Consider the following 6,735-nt stretch of genomic DNA (forward strand, 5'->3'; position numbering starts at 1 on the left):
TGTTCTTTTTTTTTTTTTTTTTTTTTTTTTAAGGTTATGATTCATTTCCATACTTTCCAAGCCATTTCAAAATTCCCTGTTGTTTCCCAATTTTCCGTGGGAACCCTGCCAGGGATGGAGATGAGAATGCTGAGCATGCACTCAGTATGACAGATGGAGAGAGTTGTTATTAGTGTCTGTTATTAGTTACTGGCACCCTGATTCTTCTGAGCTTCTCACGCCTCGCAAATAAAGGGTTAAAGGTCAAGTGTAGCTGAGGGGTGTAAAGCGTGTGAGAAATTTCTGTGGTGAAGCCATCCATTAGCTCAACGTCCCTTTCATTAGCTACATGTGACCTTTAACCCTTATTGCTGGAGGACAAGGAGGTCAGAGGCATCGCAGTATCAATAACTGTAATTAATGCACATTTGGAAAACGTGCCTGTGGCAACATTTCTGCAAAATGATATTAAGTTGCTTCTTTCATGTTTCCAGTGACTGGCATTAAAGCATGTTCAGTTTTATCCAAAAAAGATTAGGTGATTCTGACAATGTATTAATAAGCTAGCTGTGGTATGGTGGCAGTTTGGAAATAAAATGTGATTAAAAATCCAACCCAGAATTAATGGAGATAACATGCCTGTGCTGATATATCTGCAAGATATCACGTTACTTCTTGCATGTTTCGCAAAACTTTCAATTTTAAATATCCTTAGTGGGGCTAAATGACAGATGACTAGGAATCTTACTACAGTGGTTGTTTTAAATCTTATTTTCCTCACAATTCTTTTTACAAATAATTTCAGACTGGTTTTAAATCTTGCCACAGCAAGGAGTCAGCCCTCTTAGGGGTTTTAAATGATGTCATGTTTACGGTTGATTACGGACTCTGGCCAGTTTATGGGTCTGGTTCTGTTAGATCTTAGCTCTGCCTTTGATCTGGTCAGCGATGATATTCTTATATCTCGTCTTGAAGCATGTGTTGGTTCATGGGGCACAGTATGACGAGGTATGTTGTCAGTGTTGGGCATCATTCCTCCTCTGAGATACACTTAAGATCTGGTGTCCCATAGGGATCGATTATTGGTCCAGTACTGTTCTCCCTTTATACTGTATCCTTCCCCTATGGATTATCTTTAACAAATATGGGGTCTCATCCTATCTATATGCAGATGACACCCAAATGTATATCCTTTCAAAACGTTGTAATAAGCTTGCCAATAAGCCTACATTGGATAGTTTAGAGGAACTGAAACTTTGGCTTGCAACACATTTTTCGTGCCTCAATGAGAGTTTGGTCCCAATGAACAATGTGTACATGATTTCGAACTACATCTCTGTCACCATACAGTAAAACATGTTTCAGAAAATTGAAGTTGTTTCTATCTTTAAAGAAAGTTCAAATAGCTATATGCACACATTTGTAACATATCGGCTTGACTACTGCAATTCTTTGTATGTTGGTGCACCTGTCCTGTCCTTACTGGAAAGCATAAATATGTTATGACTATTACACCTGTTTTAATCTCACTTTATTTGCTGCCAGTTAAGTTAAGAACTAACCCTACCTTGTCTGTTTTTAAGTCCACTCTTAAGACCTATTTATTTTCTTTGGCGTTTAATATCCCTTGATTTATTGTTTTATGAATTTGTCCTTCACCAATGTTTAAAGTTTGTGTTTTATTGTGTTTTATAATTGTATTTTATAATTGTCTCTATATAAATAAATTGTATTGTAATTAATTTTATTGTATATATGATGGCAGTTTGTAAATGAAATATCTGGTGCATGACGCTAAAAGTTTGCTCTTGCTCTTTCGGGTTCAAAGATAACATACCAAACCACACATTTGGACATAGTTATGCAATGCAAGCATTAAATGCTACTAAACTATGCAAGCCAGCACCAGAATTTTTGCTCATTTTCACAAAAAAATCCATGGCACTCAGAATATTTTTTTGTAAGAATTATTATTTGAACATACAATTTATCAAAAGAAAGAAGAAATTCCTGCTTTAAAAAAAAAGAAAAAATAATTAGCTTTATACTGTCACAGTGTCTGGGTTGTGTTCCCTGGGTGTCCACTAGGTGTCCTCCGTTCCCACGGTGTCTGTCATCTTATCACTTCCTGTTCCCTTATTTGGTCACCTTCCTCCTTGTTTTAGTTAATTGATTGTTCCCCCACCTGTCTCCTGTTTCCCCATTATCCTTCTGTGTATAAATACCCGGTCTGTCTGAGTCTTTGTCATGGAGTCCTTGTCGTATGTATGATACTTTCCAGAGTCTGCGCTTCCTGTGTGTTATTGTTTTTATGTTTTTGGATTTTCTGGTTTTGACCCTGCCTGGACTGTTTACTCTTTTGGATTTGCCCTTAATAAAATCTCACACCCGCATTTGGATCTCTCCCGTGTTTTCTGTATCACCAAACGTGACAGAAGGACTCCGTCATGCAGAGATCCAGCGCTATGTCTGTTAACACTTCCTCCCCAGCCACAGAGCGGGAGAGAAGCGATCGCTTTGAGGGAACCCGACTGGTCGTATTTCGTGGGACCAGGGGAGGTCGAGAGGAAGCTCAGCATCGCTCTCCACCATGGCCCCCCTTCGACTCGGGGCTTACGTTGGAGGGACCAGAGCCGCCGTCTCACCAGGGCAGAAGGGGAAAGTCAGCGACACTGCCCATGATGGCCGCCAACCCAGCGCCGCTGCAGTGCATGGCCACCAACCCCGCACCACGAAGCAAGATGGACGTCAGCTTCACCCCACAGTGCAAGATGGCTGCCAGCTCAGCACCAACGCCCAAGATGGCCACTGACACCTTTCTCGATTACTTCGAGAGGCTAGCAAAGATCCTAGAGGTTCCCAAGACGGTTCACGTCATGGCTGCTGAGCCAGCGCCTCAGCACAAGATGGCCGCCAGCCCAGCGCCACAGCACAAGATGGCCGCCAGCCCAGCGCCACAGCACAAGATGGCCGCCAGCCCAGCGCCACAGCACAAGATGGCCGCCAGCCCGGCACCACTGCACAGGATGGCCGAATCTACACCTGTGTTGCCAGACAAGATGGCTGACTCAACGCCTGAGTCTTCCATCAAGGTGCCACCGACTCACCATCATAGAGAGCGGAGGAGGAGGAGACAGGCGTCTACCGTTTCTCAAAGCACAGAGGACATTCCCGAGCGGGCTGCTGCCATCCAGAAGGACGTTCCCGAGCAGGCCGCCGCTGTCCCTGAGGCGGTGCCCGATGCTGTTCCGGAGGCCGGGGCGGTGCCCGATGCTGTTCCGGAGGCCTAGGCGGTGCTCGAGGCCATTCTCGATGCGGTGCCCGAGGCCGTTACCGAGGTGGTGCTCGAGGCCATTCCAGAGGTGGTGCCCGAAGCCAAGGCGTCTCACGTCTCTACAAGCACATCTCTACGAGTCAGGTGCCAGCGGACCCTCCAGAGTCGAGTCAGGTGCCAGCGGACCCTCCAGAGTCGAGTCAGGTGCCAGCGGACCCTCCAGAGTCGAATGAGGTGCCAGCGGACCCTCCAGAGTCGAGTCAGGTGTTTGTGGACCCTCCAGAGTCAGGGCCAGTCACCGACGACCCTCCAGAGTCAGGGTCAGTCACCGACGACCCTCCAGAGTCAGGGTCAGTCACCGACGACCCTCCAGAGTCAGGGTCAGTCACCGACGACCCTCCAGAGTCAGGGCCAGTCACCGACCTGCTCCGCCCTGTTGGACTCCGGCATCGACCACAGGGGCGTGGTGGTCTTCTGCTCCGCCCTGGGGGGCTTCCGCTCTGACCACACAGATATGGTGGTCTTCTGCTCCGCCCTGTGGGGGCTTCATGTTACTGTTTGTTTTTTGTTTTGTGTCTTTACTCCTGTCTCTGTTCCCCTCTGTTAGTCTGGCCCTCCATCCCTCCCCCTCAGCCTCCGCCTGTCCGCCTCCCTCCTGGTCTCTGTGTTGTCCATCGTGGAGCGTCCGGAAGCCGCTCTGTAGAGGGGGGGTTCTGTCACAGTGTCTGGGTCGTGTTCCCTGGGTGTCCACTAGGTGTCTTCCGTTCCCATGGTGTCTGTCATCTTATCACTTCCTGTTTTAGTTAATTGATTGTTCCCCCACCTGTCTCCTGTTTCCCCATTATCCTTCTGTGTATAAATACCCGGTCTGTCTAAGTCTTTGTCACGGAGTCCTTGTCGTATATATGAAACTTTCCAGAGGTTACTCTTCCCATGTGTTATTGTTTTTGTTTTTGTATTTTCTGGTTTTGACCCTGCCTGGACTGTTTACTCTTTTGGATTGCCCCTCAATAAAACCTTTTACCTGCATTTGGATCTCTCCTGTGCTTCTTGTATCAACGTACGTGAAACATCCTTGTTGTTTATCAACACTCAAATGTAAGTTTAATTATCAAAGATAGGTCCCAATCGGATTCAGAATGACGATTATAGATGAAGTAAATCACGCACATCGAGACCCACCCATCTTGCACAGTTCATCTTCGTGGATTCAGTAATGTTATGCAGATTTGATTTAAGTGCTGTTGAATGTTGGAAGATTGCAATAGCTTACATGTGTATAAATATTTAGATCCTGAGATAATATTTAGATCTGTAAAATTTCAGAAGATGCTTAATAGCACCCCCTACAATATAACACTGAAAACATGGATTGCCAGAAAATTCCAATCAAAGTTCCATCAATCGTGGGGAAATAGTTAACTGATAATCTGCCCCTGTAATCATAATGTGTTCGAATAGGATAAAATGTTTTTGTTGATTTACAGCCACTAGTGTAAATTTTTCAGCTGGCAACTGCAGTGAATTGGATGCACAGTTTTGTATATAGAGAGAGTATATATATGAGTTTTGTAAAAATTAAGGTAGACGTGTTCTTTTTTTTTTATGAATCAGGATCAAATAGCTAATGACAAATGCAAACTCATCATCTCCATCTATCATATTGAGAGCAAAGTTCATCTACTGACTTCATGTCTGCTGGTCCCTGGCCAGGCTCCCATGGGCATGCAATTTCAAAAATGAAACATGAAATCTGAGGCTGATTCCTAATGTGTTCTCAACAGCAGCCCGGGAGAGCGATTCAAACCACCAATAATTTGACTGTGTCTGTGAAGGCCTTTGAAAGGTCTGCAACGCTAACACCTCACGTCCAGAGGTGTAGCTCTGCTGGACATCTGCTGTGACCTTCTGAGAATTAATCATGACCACTTACGCAGAATATCTATTGTTCTGGTCCCAGATGGTGTGGTGCAAGATCCAATCAGGCTACATGGGCTTCACAGCGAAAGTCGATAGACACATTCACAAGCTGTTTAAAAAGTCTATTGTATAAGAATGAGTCGGCAGTCTAGAAGGTCAGATGACATTCCATCTCGCCCTGAGTAGACCTTAATCTATATTCATTTTCCACAAAGAAAAGCTGAAGCTATCCCACATAACAACGTTTTGAACCTGGAAGCATGCGCAGGCAGCCTGGCCTTCAACTCGGTAAATACACAGCAGATTGTGAGTGGGGGAACGGAAGCTGCCAATATTGTTTTCACCCAGATCTTGGGTTCGCTAACTATCTATCTACTGAGACGCCACTAACTCGTCTCTTTAAATCATCTCGATCTCACTATCCAACAGAGGCGTGCACGTCTCCCAGTTTCATAGCCCACAAAATAGCAGGAGGCTTCATGCACTCACTTCCCCTCACAGTAAACACACCCACGTTCACGGAAGCAGCACATGCATATCAATAACAAACACTGAGCTTATTCTGCATCTGTGACATCATTTAACCTGCCATTGCATTATTCATAAGCCTGTTTGCCCATAAAAAATATGAATCGGATAAAACTGAGAGGGAGCTGTCATGTCTCACACTGTCATCTCTCATTTACAAGAGGCATCTCTAACTCTCTTTCACCATCAATGACACACACACACACACACACACACACACACACACACACACACACACACAATCCCGCTCAGACATTGAAGGATTTTACTGGATGTCACAGGAGCCAGTTAGCATTATTAGGCACACCAGATGAAAAGCTTTTTTGGATGCCATCTTGTGTTTGAGGATACATTACTGGGCGTGATATGTTTTATAATAATAAAAAAAAGTACATAAGGACAAAGAAGAATAGCGCTACAAAATAACCTAACTCTCTGATCCAAAACATGAACTAACATCTCTTTTGCACTTTTGTCCCTGACCTAATTGTCATCCATTGTAGTTGCGACTATGTCTCAGTCAACTTTTCATAACACTTACTTTTTGTTGGAATCCAGCCTTTTTAAATACTAAAACTAATAATAATAATAATAATAATGGTAACACTTTAGTAGTAAGGTCCAATTCACACCAATAACTAGTTGCTTATTAGCATGTCTATTATTAAAATATTGGCTGTTTAAGCAAATAAGGATTTAATTGAGGCAAAAGTCATAGTAAATGGTTAGTTAATAGTGAGAATTAGACCCTAAAATAAAGTGTGACCATAATGATTAATACAAGTAAATCGTTATGAAGATGCATTGTTATTGGTATATAAATATTTATATTGTAATAAGCCATACTGAATTCATAATAATTTTTATGTCATTATTATTATTATTATTATTATTATTATTATTATTATTATTATTATTATTATTATTATTATTATTGATTTATTGTTATTTAAATTATTTATCTATTTTATGAGCCCTTCTGAATGCAGCAACATATAACTAATATAATATTAATAACATACATTTTTTTTTTA

Source organism: Carassius gibelio, chromosome B18, assembly GCF_023724105.1.
Source record: "Carassius gibelio isolate Cgi1373 ecotype wild population from Czech Republic chromosome B18, carGib1.2-hapl.c, whole genome shotgun sequence".
Taxonomy (NCBI): Eukaryota; Metazoa; Chordata; class Actinopteri; order Cypriniformes; family Cyprinidae; genus Carassius; species Carassius gibelio.